This window comes from Callithrix jacchus, chromosome 16 (assembly GCF_049354715.1).
Source record: "Callithrix jacchus isolate 240 chromosome 16, calJac240_pri, whole genome shotgun sequence".
NCBI classification, from domain to species: Eukaryota; Metazoa; Chordata; class Mammalia; order Primates; family Cebidae; genus Callithrix; species Callithrix jacchus.
In genome coordinates, this window is record NC_133517.1 from 45,903,287 (window position 1) to 45,917,907 (window position 14,621).

Sequence of the window (14,621 nt, forward strand, 5' to 3'; positions counted from 1 at the left end):
TAAGTATCTTTCATATAGTAAGAGCTTAACAACTATTAGGTATTTATTATTAGCAGTTATGGTCCTCTTGCAAACTCTTAAAATGAGCCATTGTATTTTACTTTCTTTTCTAATACTTGAAACTGAGTTATAGAACAGATCTACAAAACTATTTTGGGTGTTTTGGTTTTTTTTTTCAAAGAAGGAGAGAGGTATTAGCAAAATGGCTATCTCAGACCAGATGATGTATAATGACCTGTAGTTATGTGCAAAATGCTTAATAACTGTGACACTTGACAAAGGCCATTTTGTGGAAAATGTGCTTCCCATGCTTCATCCATCTCTTAAACGAAGGTAGAATAAAGGACCAAATTTTGCTTAGTAATTCAACAGGTTGAGAGCCAGCTTTTAATGTACCTCTGCTCTACTTCCCTGTTCCTGTGATAACTGATAATTTGGTGACTAACTGAGCAATTGCTCCACAGTTAACTGAAGGAAACCCTTTATACATGAGACTGGAAATACTTCTAATGACATGAAGATGTATTTGAAGCAATGTGATGTTGATACAAATTGTTCCAAAGGCACAGCTATAATACAGCACCATAGTAGGCCAAGGTCTGAACAATGAGTGTATCTGTTAAGTTGGCCACAGGTATAAAAAAACAAAGCTCAGTGCACTTCAGTTACCATCATGTGTTCCTTAACTATGGGGATAACATTCTGAGGAATGTGTCATTAGGCAATTTTGTCACTGTGAAAACTTCAATGAATACTTGACACAAATCCTGATGGTATAACCTGCTATACACCTAGCCTACATGGTCTAGCCTGTTGCTCCTAAGCTACAAACTTGTACAGCATGTTACTGTACTGAATACTGTAGGCCACTATAACACAGTGGTATTTGTGTATCTAAATCTGTCTAAACATTAAAAAGATACAGTAAAAATATAAAGGATTAAAAATGGTACACCTGTATAGGGCATTTACCATGAGTGGAGTTTGCAGGACCTGGAGCTGTGCTGGGTGAGTCAGTGAGTAAGTGGTAAGTGAAGGGCTAAGACCTTATTGTACACTACTGTAGACTCTATAAACACTGTAGGCTGCATTGTATTTTTTTATTTCCTTTCTTCAGTGATAGATTAACCTTAGCTTACTGTAACTTTTTTAGTTTATAAACTTTTAAGGTTTTTTTTGAGATTTTTGACTTTTTTTTTTGAGATGGCGTTTCGCTCTTGTTACCCAGGCTGGAGTGCAATGGCGTGATCTTGGCTCACCACAACCTCCGCCTCCTGGATTCAGGCAATTCCTGGCTCAGCCTCCTGAGTAGCTGGGATTACAGGCACACGCCACCATGCCCAGCTAATTTTTTGTATTTTTAGTAGAGACAGGGTTTTACCTTGTTGACCAGGATGGTCTGGAACCCTTGACCTCGTGATCCACCTGCCTCGGCCTCCCAAAGTGCTGGGATTACAGGCCTGAGCCACCGCACCTGGCCTGAGCTTTTTGACTCTTTTAATAATACTTAGCTTAAAACATGAATACATTATACAGCTACACAAAAATATTTTTCTTTACATCTTTTATCTATAAGCTTCTTTCTATTTTTAAAATTTTTAATTTTTTACATTTTGAATCTTTTTGTTAAAAACTAAGACATAAACACATACATTAACCTGGGCCTGCACAAGATCAGGATTATCAATATCACTGTCTTCCGCCTCCACATCTTGTTGTACTGCAAGGTATTCAGGGGCAATAACATGCATGGAGCTGTCATCTCCTGTCCTAACAATGCCTTCTTCAGAAATACCTCTGAAGGACCTTCCTGAGGCTGTTTTACGGTTAACTTTTATTTTTACATAAGTAGAAGGACTACACTCTGAAATAGCAATGAAAAGTATAGTGTGGTATACTAACTAGCCAATAGGAATTTTTCAGCTCTCTGATAGTCTTACAGGACCACTGTGGTGCATGATTGTATATGGAAGGACAGCTGGCCGCTCATGTCTCAGCCACCTTGAGAGACTTCATAGTACTTGCCCCTTTGCACATTATTCTTGCTGCCTAATTGCCCATGTGCCAGCTGCACTGTAAGCTTGCAGAGGTCATTGATTGTGTGTCCTGCTCCCCATTTTTCCTGCAGTAACAAGCACTCGGAAGGTTCTGAAATCATCACTGGGTGAATGCATGAACACTCCATAACCTCAGGCAAAGAACTGAATTACATATAATGATGCCAAACTTGATCAACATTCAAATAATTATTTTTTATTCAATACATGTTTGTCAAAATTAGGCTTTGTGGTCTACCGTTAATAAGACATGTGTTTGAGGTTGTTAAACCAAGTGAGTTTCTGGAAAAAATAGGTATTGTGACAACTAAAAGTGTATAGAGAGAAATTGTTCCAAATGACCTGTTCCTCAGTTTTACTCCATATTATGGGGCAAAATATCCTCTTTATTTTCAAATAAATAAACACAGTAAGTCCTTTAAGCTTAGCATCTCAACTGCCTATTCTGTAAAATCGAAATGATAGTAATACCTCCTCATCGGGTTGGTGTGAAGATAAGATGAAATAGTGTCTTTTAAATACCTAACAATATCCCTGGTACATAATCAGCAATTAATGAATAGTAAATAACAATATCTTCATTGTTTCCATTGTAGGGGAAATGTGTGTTCACAGATCTGGGTGCCAGGAAACTATGGTTGTTCCTAGAGGGAGTGAGATACTGTGCTCTTGGATATTTCTCTCTTAATATCCAAAAGACTTTGGTTTCTGATGCAACAACATGTGTTCTTTGAGGGGCTCTGATGATGCTATAGCTCTTCAGCTATATACTTTTTTGAAACAAGGTCTCCCTCTGTTACTCAGGCTGGAGTGCAGTGGTGTGATCACTTCTTACTGCAGCCATGCTCTCCCAGGCTAAAGCCATCCTCCTTTCTCAGCCTCCCAAGTAGCTGGGACTACAGATGTACACTAGCACACTCTGTTGATTTACTGACTTTTTTGTAGAGATGGGATCTCACTATGTTGCCCAGGCTGGTCTTGAACTTCTGAGTTCAAGTTATTCTCCTTCCTTGGCCTCCCAAAACAGTGGAATTACAGATGTGAGCCACTGTGGCTGGCCTTCAGCTATATTTTACTATAACATGAACTGCTGTTTTGGGGGTGCTGTTGTTTGTGCATTTCTTTCCTAAAATATTCAGTGTCCTGGGACTGAATTTTGGAAAATAGTAAAGCCCAGTTATGTGAACCTATGGTTCCGAAGCCTGGCCGCACACTGAAATCACCAGACGAGACAGGGAAGCAGTACAGTGCATGGATTCTACCTGAAACTGAGTATTTGGAATAGTTCATGTTGAACCTGGATGATCGGTGTTGAAAACCAGAGATTTGGAGATGGTAGGAATCACTGTTTCTTAGAAACCATATCTGTTTTCTTCAGCTGGACCTCTTCAGTTCTGTTGTTTGTTTGGTTTTTTTTTTGTTTTTTTTTTTTTTTTGGAAACGGAGTCTCACTCTGTCACTCAGGCTAGAGTGCAGTGGCACAATCTCAGCTCACTGCTATCTCTGCCTCTGCCTCCTGGGTTCAAGTGATTCTCCTGCCTCAGCTTCCAGAGTAGCTGGCATTACAGGTGCCTATCAGTATGCCCAGCCAACTTTTGTACTTTTAGTAGAGATGGGACTTCACCATGTTGCCCAGGCTGGTCTTGAACTCCAGACCTTGTGATCCACCCACCTCAGCCTCCCAGAGTGCTGGGATTACAGTCATGAGCCACCACACCCGGCCCTGTTTTTTTCTTAAGCATTTCATTTGCATTGGGTTTCAGTAGATCCTGGATATATCCTGGAAGTCGAGAAGATGCAAATCTTAAGCCGTGGTGGCAAGGAGCACTGTGGAAGGAGTAACACAATTGAGGGCCTTCTTGGTACTATACCTGTGATGAACTTTTACTCTATTATCTTCTGCTAATTTTTGTTAATTTTTTACTAATTTACTATATTGGTCAGATTAGGCTAGGTTTGCCATGGCGACAAGCAGCCCCAAATCTCAGTAGACTTAAACAGCAAAGTCTATTAAACAAAAGTCTTTAATATTTCTGGCTAATGCTTTATGTCCATCCAGGATTCAGGTAAATGTAGCGAGGAAGAGAACACAGAGAACTGAGCACCAGTGTTAGAGAAGCAACACGTGTCACTTCTGCTCACGTTCCGCTGACCCACACAGATCATGGGGTCATGCCTAACTGCAGGGGAGCAGGGCTTACACCCCAGCCTAGGCCTGGGAGGAGGAGGCCTTGTGAACAGTCTTTAAGACCTGAACGATGAGAATTGTTTGGCAGCAAGTCAGTTTCTTTTTGCATTTACCCATTTATGAAATCCCAAACCACAATAGGTATTATATGGAACTATTCTGGGGCTTTCAGAAGTGTTCATATTTCACGTCAAGTGGAGTTAATTTGCATGTATACATATCATTTTGTAGTTTTAAGAAATTTTGTGGAGGGTTTTCAAAAGAAATTTAAAACTTGTTTTAATTTTCTATTATAATTTTAGCATGGAAAAATGGCTGCAAAGCAGCAGATATTTTTGTTCTTTCCTTTTTTATTTGTTGAACTAGTTAGAGGTGACTGACTGCACATACCAGTGCAGAGGAAATACCCAAACCACTAAATGGCTCTCCTGCTTGGTGTTGCATTTATGGGAGATACTGGCTGTCCTGTTAGTATTCTGCATTTCTGAGCAGTCAGAACCATGACAAGGTAATGACAAGGTAATAAAAGAAGCGTTAAAATTAGTTCAGAAAATACAATTATAAGAAAGAAAAAACACCAGAAGAAGAAAGGAAGAAGTTAGGTTTGGGAGTAGGAACAGGAGAGACATTTGTTTTGCTCATTTCTGGTAGATAGTGGCATTCGGCAGTTCAAAGCCAAGTGAGTAAGCCTGGCAGCTGCTTGCTCAGGGGGTACACTAAGGTCTCTGCCTGCACCACTTCTCCTGGAAGTGAAGAGCCCTGAAAGTTCCAAGTGCTAGATGTTCATGTAGCAAAACAGCAAAATGCTAGAGAGCATCTCTCATGGGGTCTGCCTCTGAGGGTCAGAGAGGCCTAGCTGTTTAGCACTCCGTATTTTTTCTGTCAACCCTATAGCTGGCTTTGGGCTTTAACTTTTCTCAGGGGTTACCACATGTTTGGGGAAGTTGACAGCCCCAACATGGATAGTACTTTAAACATTTTTAAAACATTCTGTCCTTTTCCAATAAATTTGTTTCATTGCTTCCCTGTTTATAAAATGTCCCCTTAGAGAGTAGGACACATTTTACTCATTAGAATTGGAAGGGGAAAAAAGCATTCCATTCTTCAGAGCCACATCCAGTTTCACTGCTTTTGAAGGAGTGATGTTTGACACACAAACCCATCAATGGGGAAGGCCACATTTAACTTTTGTTGTTTGGGCTCAGCACTGGAACCAAACCAGTTTTTCTTGTCCTTTTTTTTTGGTTCGGGTGGCTGAAAGCCCAGAAATATAAGTTTGCATTGCCAAGAGATGGCTCTAAATATAGTGCTGGTGGGCAGGAAGATTGTTTACTCATGAATGCAACTGGTGTGTGCTGCATACTCCTTGCCCTCCTCCAGCGGGAAGGAAGAGTTTGGCTCTGCTACACCGAAAGCCTCAGGCCCTCCTGGCTGGAGGAGTTTAGAAACAGGAGCCTGAGCAGGTTTGCTTTGCACTCACCTCCAGCCAAGGCGTGGAGATCACACAGTCACTACCTAGCTGGATGTTTTAATTCTTTAGGATTTAGGAGTATAATTAAACACAACAGTGGCCAGCTTTTAGAGACTGGGAAGAAAGCATTGTGTATGCCTTGTTTAAACACAGATTGTTTATAAAAGGTATAAAAAACATAGCTTTGCTTTGTGTTTGCTTGGAAATACAGGAGGAGTTGGCTGGCTACTGTCTACCAGCCAGCTTTGAAACGTGAATACTTTCACTTGTTCACCAGGGTGGCGTTTTGCTCTTTACTACTGCAACTGAAAGGAAACGAAACTGGTGGGATTATTAGACTGGCTTGAAAATGCTAACTTTAAAAGATTTTTTTTTTAAGTTTTCCCCCAAAGCAGAGTAGGCCAGCACCGTAAAGAGCTTGGTTCCAAAACTCCTACTGTTCTCTTACCCTCAGCCATTAAATAAAATACACTTTGAAACCTCAGTTTATGAATCAGATTGCCCCAAAGGGATGAGAGAGCTGGATTGATCATTGTACTGGTCCAGTTCCTTGATAAAGGTTTATTTTATCTTTTTTTTCTTTTCATCTTTTTTCCTTGGCAGTGGATATAAAATGACGGCTTTGCAGATTGATGTTGATTTGGCTTTTATCGTAAAAGCTTATTATGCCTAAGGAAATACTGCAAAGTAGCCAGTGCATTTATATAATGAAATCATCTGTGTTGAATGTATTAACATTGAACAATTAAATTCAGCCTGTAGGTGGTTCTAAAACCCAGTGCTTCTTAACAAGAAACCATTAACTCAATAACAAGCAATGGGTGGATCGCATCTCAGAATCCTGGCTAGGGCTGGGTGCTGTGGATCATGCCTGAAATCCCAGGATTTGGGAGGCAGAGGTGGGTGGATCACCTGAGGTCAAGAGTTCGAGACCTGTGGGCCAACATGGCGAAACCCCATCTATACTAAAAAAAATACAAAAATTAACTGGGCATGTTGGCAGGCACCTGTAATTCCAGCTACTTGGGAGGCTGAGACAGGAGAATCACTTGAACCTGGGAGGCAGAGGTTGCAATGAGCTGAGACGACACCATTGCACTCCAGCTTGGGCAACAAGAATGAAAGTCTGTCTTAAAAAATAAAGAGAGTCCTGGCTGGCTTCAAGTCATGCCGCTCATGCCACTCGAAAAAGAGCAAAATAGTGATTTTTGATACTGAAAGATCACACTTTAACATCAAGCAACTTCAGGAATCTTTACATGTACGTACTTTTAGATTCCATTGATTTGGAGAATGCAAAGGAGAAAGCTGCCGGGAATTCATTCATGCTCGTATATGAATTTTTACTTTACTCATATCTTCCATGTACATTTGGAAAATAATACAAATATGTGGTGGGTAAATTGCAGCCCCTCAAACAGTGCTTGCCTCATATTAGCATTCAGTAAATAGTTTTGACTGAAAATTAAATATTGTTCAATCAAGGGACAGTTATTAGTGGCCTGACAGAAGCTTCAAGCCAGTCTATTTCTCTTCCTCTTGATAGGGCTCTTGTATTGTCATTGTAAACAAAGACCAGGAAAGAACCAGCACTCTGGCCCAGGGAGTCATTCTTGGTCGAGGCAGGGCGTCCTAGCAGTGAGAAGCATTTTGCCACCCACCTAGCTTTATAGTGTGATTATTTATGTGATGTCAAGCTGACAGTTTAAAGACTTCCTCTGCCTTGCCAATTCTTTAATAAACATATCCAGATATTAAGATTTGAGTGGTTTAAAAAAAAAAGCAAAACTTTTCTCATTATCATTGTTTTGTTAAAACATGTAATCTACATTGCAAGAGTAAACATTTTCCCACACAGGAATTATTAGAGTCATTCGTTCATAAATATTTTTATTTTTCCTAAACTAATTTTTAGTCAAAAAGATTTGTTTAGGAATAGTCACCTCAAGATGTCTTCAGAGATTCCTGAACTACTCAGTGCTGTGCTGTCCCGGCCAGTAGCCGCACATGGCTGTTGAATGTCTGAGATGGTGCTAGTCAGAACTGAGAAGTGCTAAAAGTTTAAAATAAGGCCAGGCACAGTGGCTCACACCTGTAATCCGAGCACTTTGGGAGACTGAAGTGGGTGGATCACCTGAGGTCAGGAGTTCGAGACCAGCCTGGCCAACATGGTGAAACCCTGTCTCTACAAAAAACACAAAATTAGCCAGGTATGGTGGCGTGCGCCTGTAATCTCAGCTACTCTGTAGGCTTAAGCAGGAGAATTGCTTGAACCCAGGAGGCCAAGGTTGCAGCCAGCCGAGACCACACCATTATACTCCATCTTGAGCAACAAAAGGGAAACTCTATCTCAGGAAAAAAAAAAAAAAAGTTTAAAATACATGCTGGATTTCGAAGAGTTGTGTGACGAAAATGATATAAATCACCTTGTTAATTTATAATGTTGATTTCACATTGAAATGATATATTGCATATGTTATACTAAATAAGATATATTATTAAAATTAATTACCCTTTCCTTTTTTTTTTTTTTTTTTTTTTTTTTTTTAGTGTAGCTACCAGGATTCATAATTACATATGTGACTTGCATTGCCTTTTTATTGGGTAGTGGTGCCTTAGAGTTTGAGGAGATCTCACCCCTCTGAGTCAGAGGGAGAAATTATACCTGGCCCCCAATTGCACACAAGTTGGCAGTCATTGCCTCTGGCACCAACCCTGTTCCATGTTGCAGCTGCCTGGGGGGATGTGTTGACGACTGTGACACCATACTCTGGCCGAGCAGGAAGGAATATTCTGAACTCCTGGCCCAATATCACTTGTGCATCCAGGAGTTCTTGACTGGCCTAAAGGATAGTTAACTAGAAGCTTCCAGGGCACAGGACTAAGTTCAAGCCAAAGTTAAGGTGATTCTGTGAACAGAACACCTTACACAGTGCAGGTGAGGGAAGATTCATGCACCTGGAACTCAGACTGGCTGAGTTCAGCCTGATAAGTCACCTCTGGTAAAGAGGGAATGAGGGTCCACCCCTGGTTCAGTTACTAACACTACAGGTATAGGTCACAGGTGCCCATGTCTTGCTGTTCTCCACAGGAACACTTTTCCTTTGAAGATATTTGCCAAATGCTAATTGAGTGTTTATTAAATGTTTACTGTGGGCCAACCACTAGGTTTTTGTTCTATGCATTGAAAGTGTGAATAAAGGAAAAAAAGGGCTCTGTTATGAATGGCACACATAGGACAACTCAGTTGCTTTTCAGGCAGAATAAACATCAAGAGATTTCAGAAGCATAATTTTTTGGTAGATGGGCAGCTGGTGATCATTGGTCCCAGCACCTTTACTTCTTGTCTAAATCAGAGGTTGCAGCTCTGGTCATGGTTTATTGGATGATTGCATGCACCAAATTTAGGTAGTAGAGCCAGCCCCACCTAAGGGTTATGTGGTATGATATATGCTGTTTCTAAGCTATGTGGTTGCATGCTACCTTGTTAGTTTACATGACGTAGGTGACTATAACACAATGGTAAGCATCTTTTGCATATAAGTACAGAAAAGATACAGTAAAAATCACTATAAAAGACAAAAAGTAGAGCCAGGTGCAAGGGCTCATCCCTGTAATCCCAACACCTTGGGAGACCAAGGCAGGAGTATCTCTTGAGACCAGGAATTCAGGACTAGCCTGGTCAACATAGTGAGACCCTGTCTCTACAAATAAAATAGTAAATAAAGTGTTCATAATCTAATAGGTAAATGAATGCTGTTGGTCATTTGCAGGTAGCTAAAATTATTATAGTTGTTAGGAAGTAGATGGGCATTCCGTTGTGGACACGGGCTGAACTCACATCACCTACTTTAAACCAGTTAGTAGATGACCATAAATATCAAATTGCTTTAAACTAGTTTCTGCTTCAGAACAAGAAAAAATAATTGGAACCATCAGTTGCTAAATATTTGTTAAATGAACAAATGCTTGAATGGAATTTCTGCATTTCTCCTTACTCCCCAGAAAAAAAGGGCCTGACCATGTCTCTGAGAAGAGGCCTAGAAGCTGGAGATGTCTCAGAACTAATCAACTTCCTTCTTCTCTCCCTTCCTCCTTTCTTAACTTCCTTGAAAATTTTGGTATCTTTCCTGACTCTAAGCCAAGCTCCCTTCACCAATCTTTCTTTTTCCAGAACTTTTTCCTACTCTTTTCCTTGGGTTCTTTCCACCCAAGAATAAGTTGCTTTCACTCTTGCTATTTTCTACAGCAATGCCCATTCCCCTACCATTTACCCTAATCTAAAACGTGGATTTTACACAGTGGTTTAAAAAAAGAGAGATGTTGCTGATGCACTGGTTTGGGCCTAGAGGAATCTCGTAAAATCCTTCCAGGGCAGAGATAGAACTCAGGTCAGAAGGCTGGTTGCCTACAAATATGAAGGCACCGATGCTGGATCTGAGAGGACTCAATGATAGCCTTAACTCAGGTGCCGTGGCACCAGGTAGCTGCCTCCTACTCTTGGTCAGTTTATCCCTGTAAGGGACAAAAGCTCCCCCATTTTTACTTCACCAGACACATTTCTCTTGTTCACGTGAGGCTCTCAGCATACTTAGGCTGGCGAGAGGGTTCTATTAGACTTTGCATGGTGCCCACTTTTATTAGATATACCAGTGATTTTGTTGTGGATATATACTTGCCATTATTTTGGGAATGGGCATTTCTGTATCACAATCTCTTTTTTTCTGACAATCCAGGAAACATTTCTGACATCTGACTATAATACAGATGTTTCTGAAGATGGAGTATAACATTCACATAAACCCTTGCTATTTATAGGAGAATTGCTCTATCTAACCACTATTGCAGCTTCCCAGGAGGAAATTAAAGTGCTTTAAACATTTTTTTCATGGTGGTTCATGCCTGTAATCCCAGCACTTTGGGAGGCCAAGGCAGGCAGATCACAAGGTCAAGAGATTGAGACCACCCTGGCCAACATGGTGAAACCCCGTCTCTACTAAAATACAAAAAACTAACCAGGCATGGTGGCGCACACTGGTAGTCCCAGCTACTCAGGAGGCTGAGGCAGGGAAATCACTTGAACCTGGGAGGCGGAGGTAGCAGTAAGCCAAGAGCGTGCCACTGTGCTCCAGAGCACAGACAGAGCAAGACACTGTCTCATTAAAAAAAAAAAAAAAAAAAAAAAAAAAAATTCAAAGTCTGCTTAAATGGTTCAAGGTTCTTGTGGTTGGAGTGGCTTCCATCATAATTGCTGATGCAGTCATAAGGTCTTCAGTCAGCCTGAGTGTATACCATGGAATGAGGATGGCTGAATGTAGTCTGTATTTCTAATGACGTCCTTCATCCAAGTTTATTTCAATGCCACAGTATTTGGAAAGAGTAATTTCCTAAGCCCTTGTCCCCAGTCCCACTTCCTACTTGCATTTATCAGAGGTTTGTGTAGCATGTAAAATAAAAGAGCAAATGCAGATCAGAAACCTTCCAGCAGAGCTAGTGTTTCCCGTACTGCTTTGTAGTTCTGGCTATTTATGGCATAAACTATATTCAAGTCCCATAAACAGAACTTTTCAATTAGCTTGAAAAAAATTATTAAATGCTTGGTGAGTACCAGAATAGCAAGAATCATGGTTGTTTGGAAGGCCCGTTTGATGCTTTGAGGCCACTGTGGCCTACCACAGAGCTACAGCACAGACTGTGAATTTAGCAAATCCCGGGAACTTGTCTGGAAGTCAGTATTGGTCCCATATGATTAAAAACAATGTATTCAAGTACCCAGTTTCTTCAAGCAGAAAGCTAGAAGCATTGGGATTGAGAAAGCAGATGTGAAAAGTCCAGATGAAGCACATATTAGGAAGATAACACATTGTCAAGGACAGTACAAACTGGATTCAGCTACACAGTGATTTTCCAATTCAATACTATTGCCTTTAAAATAGAAATAATGCTGCTTTATATTATGAAGGACTTTATGGACTGATCGATGTGTACTTTCCCAACTATATTTTCATTTCACCTCACCGATAATGTGAGTCGTGAGGCTCTCTTGCCTGGTTTACTCTGCAGACTGCATTTAAATGCCTTTCTCCAGGAAGCCTTCTCTGACTCACTCCTGCGATCAACCTCCTTGCCACCCAGAACTGAGTTCACTATTGCCCATAATAATGGGTCCTGATCATTCTCACAGCACCCGAATTCTTCTGATGATTTGTCTGCTGCCCCATAACAGAACTTTTCAATTAGCTTGATTGAAACAATGTTTTTAAAACATTGATTGACAATGTTTTTAATCATAACTAGATAGAAAACACAGGTTCTATCTAGTTGGTTCTTGTGCTGCCAAACTTAATACAATACCCAGCATGTCATAGGTGTCAATTTACTTGAACTGTGGAGGCAAAAATGAGGTTCAGAAAACTTAAACATCTTGCCCAAGGTGCTAGAATGTGAACCCCATAAGAGTAAAGCCTCAAACTATCATACTCAGTACAATATCCCTAACACCTAGAAGAGTACTTGGCAAAGAGTAGGTCTGAAAAAGGTTGAATCAGGGAATAGACCAGGACATAAACCCGGGTCTGCCCTCTTGAAATCCTGTACTTTTTTATATTACATCCAAAAACATATACAGTGCTTTGTCTTCAGATCATGGAAATCTTCACCTTTTATTATGCATCCAAAAACATGAAAGGCAATTGAACCTATTTAATAAGCTCCTTCCACTTGCCCAGCATTGTATAAGCGACTTTCTTATTTATTATCTTATTTAATCTTCCAACAGTGCTGGAAACATTCTTGCATGAGGTTACATTTCACTTGAGTAAATATCTGAAAGCACAGAGTAGACATTTGTTTAATTTTATAAGAAACTGTCAAAGAGTTTCCCAAAGTGATTGTTTCATTTTACAATCTTCACAACAATCCTGAGAAAGTCTGAGTTGTGAAAAAGTCCGAGTTGTCCTAGGAAATCAAATCTACTTTCCCTTGACAGAAATATATTTAATCAGTAGAGAGTAGTTGAGACGATTTTGATGTTTTCCTTGTCTTTCCAAAGGGCCTGGTTGTTCCTGTTTCATACACTCTGTCTTTGGAATCTGCTTGGTTCCGAACTCGTGTTTGACTTCATTTTGAAGTACAATGTTTTTGCAGCTGTAATCTTATATGTGGAATTTGGTCATGCTCACATGCATTTACTGGTATTTTAATATGTGAAAGCACTTCCAAAATTATAGGAAGAGGAATTGCAGAGGAATATTTTTAATGGACACATTCATATGTAGTAATCCCCATGTTGTAATATGCATGTTTCCCAGCAAAGTTGACTGTGCATTTTATTGAATATTCTATTATTTACAAGTTTAAGGTATATTTAAAACTTTGGTTGAGGTGGGTGGTCAGTCTATTAAGACACTGGGCATTATCCACATAATAATGTTTCTCCTGAAAATGTCATTTCCCCCTCATAGTTAAGTTTCCCCTCAGAACATTTTTCTAGTTCTGGAACTTAGATGCATAATTGCCACAGCGCTACCAACCAAAACAAAGGAATTTCTCCTTGTTCTTGGGAATTCCTTGAATTGAGATTTCTCTTTCTGTCTTGACTATCTATACAGCTTAATATAGTCAATGAAAACATTGCAGGAGTAGGGGCTGCCATTAAAAATACAGTGTGACACAGCTTTAAAATTCCATAGGAGTGCAAAAAGAAGTAAAATTATTTAGTTCCTGGATTATAAATTTGTAAATTTGAAATGTTATATCAAATATATTGAGACACTAATACCTATATTTACAGCAAAACTAAGGAAAAAACAGAATGCTACAGGATGTTGTAGGAATAGAAGAAATGCGTGTCCTCTTAAACAAAGCATACATTTTTCATTCTAAACTTACTTAAACATTTTAAAAGTTCATCAAATTGTAAATGTTTTTTTCAATTATTGGCCATAGATTTTTTTAAACACAGGTTTTAATGCATACAGGGCTTGTTTCTGTTTATTTGTTTTGTGTTACTTTCATTTTCTCATAGCAGTTTACTACCACAAGGGAATAAGTAAACATTTAGGCACTTACACGCTTTGAGGATCAGTAAAAAATAAAAACATATCTGTTTGTCTTCTAGTTTAAACCAGGTAATTAGCTACTTGAATGTTTAATATTGGTTTGTTCATGCGTGTCTTCTCATTACTTCTGGCCTCCCCAGTGATAAAAGGGATGGTTCATTAGTTAAGCACAATATTTTGAGCAAAGATCACCCTTTCCCTGGATCAGTGCATAAATAAAGGCGTATTTGTGCCAGTTGAGTGCACTTGTGAATTGTGATAAAAATGTCGTGCACTAATTTGCAGCCAGATTAGATTATGACAAATTTAGCAGGGATTACACGATTTTTTGAATGGATATTTAAAATTTTTCATCATTTGAAAGTCCCTGGGCCCTTTATTCTCATGAATGATTATACTCTGCAACAAGGGAGACTATATTTAATGGTGTGTAGCAGTTTGTGACATATTTCATTTTGTGTTTTCATGTGATTGAGTTACTTTCAGATAGTGCCTTGGAGAGATGAATTAACTATTTTAGTGCCCTAGGACTAAATTTAATGAAGTACTTCTTTCATTTTTACTTCAGTGTTCTTGAACAGCCATCCAAATATATATATATATATATATATATATATATATATATATACACACACACACACACACACACACACACACACACACGAAATGTTGTGAGGCACATGTTAAGTTTTCTGGCAGCCACATTTTTAAAAAGTGAAAAGAAATAGAGGATGTTAATTTTAATAATAGAAATTTAATGCACCGTGTCTAAAATGTTATTTCAATATGTAATCAGTATTTTTAAAATATTAATGATGTAATTTAGATTGTTTTTTAAAATGCGT

At 39.3% G+C, this 14,621-nt stretch overlaps 1 protein-coding gene and 1 non-coding gene across 4 annotated transcripts in view; both read left to right on the forward strand.

Annotated features, from left to right (window-relative positions):
* Nucleotides 1–14,621, forward strand: part of ZNF704 (zinc finger protein 704) — a 246,371-nt gene that overhangs the window by 120,502 nt on the left and 111,248 nt on the right. The gene's annotated exons all lie outside the window — the stretch shown is intronic.
* Nucleotides 8,922–9,054, forward strand: LOC118148702 (U11 spliceosomal RNA). The gene has a single exon (XR_004735618.1). It is a non-coding gene; the product is annotated as a U11 spliceosomal RNA (small nuclear RNA).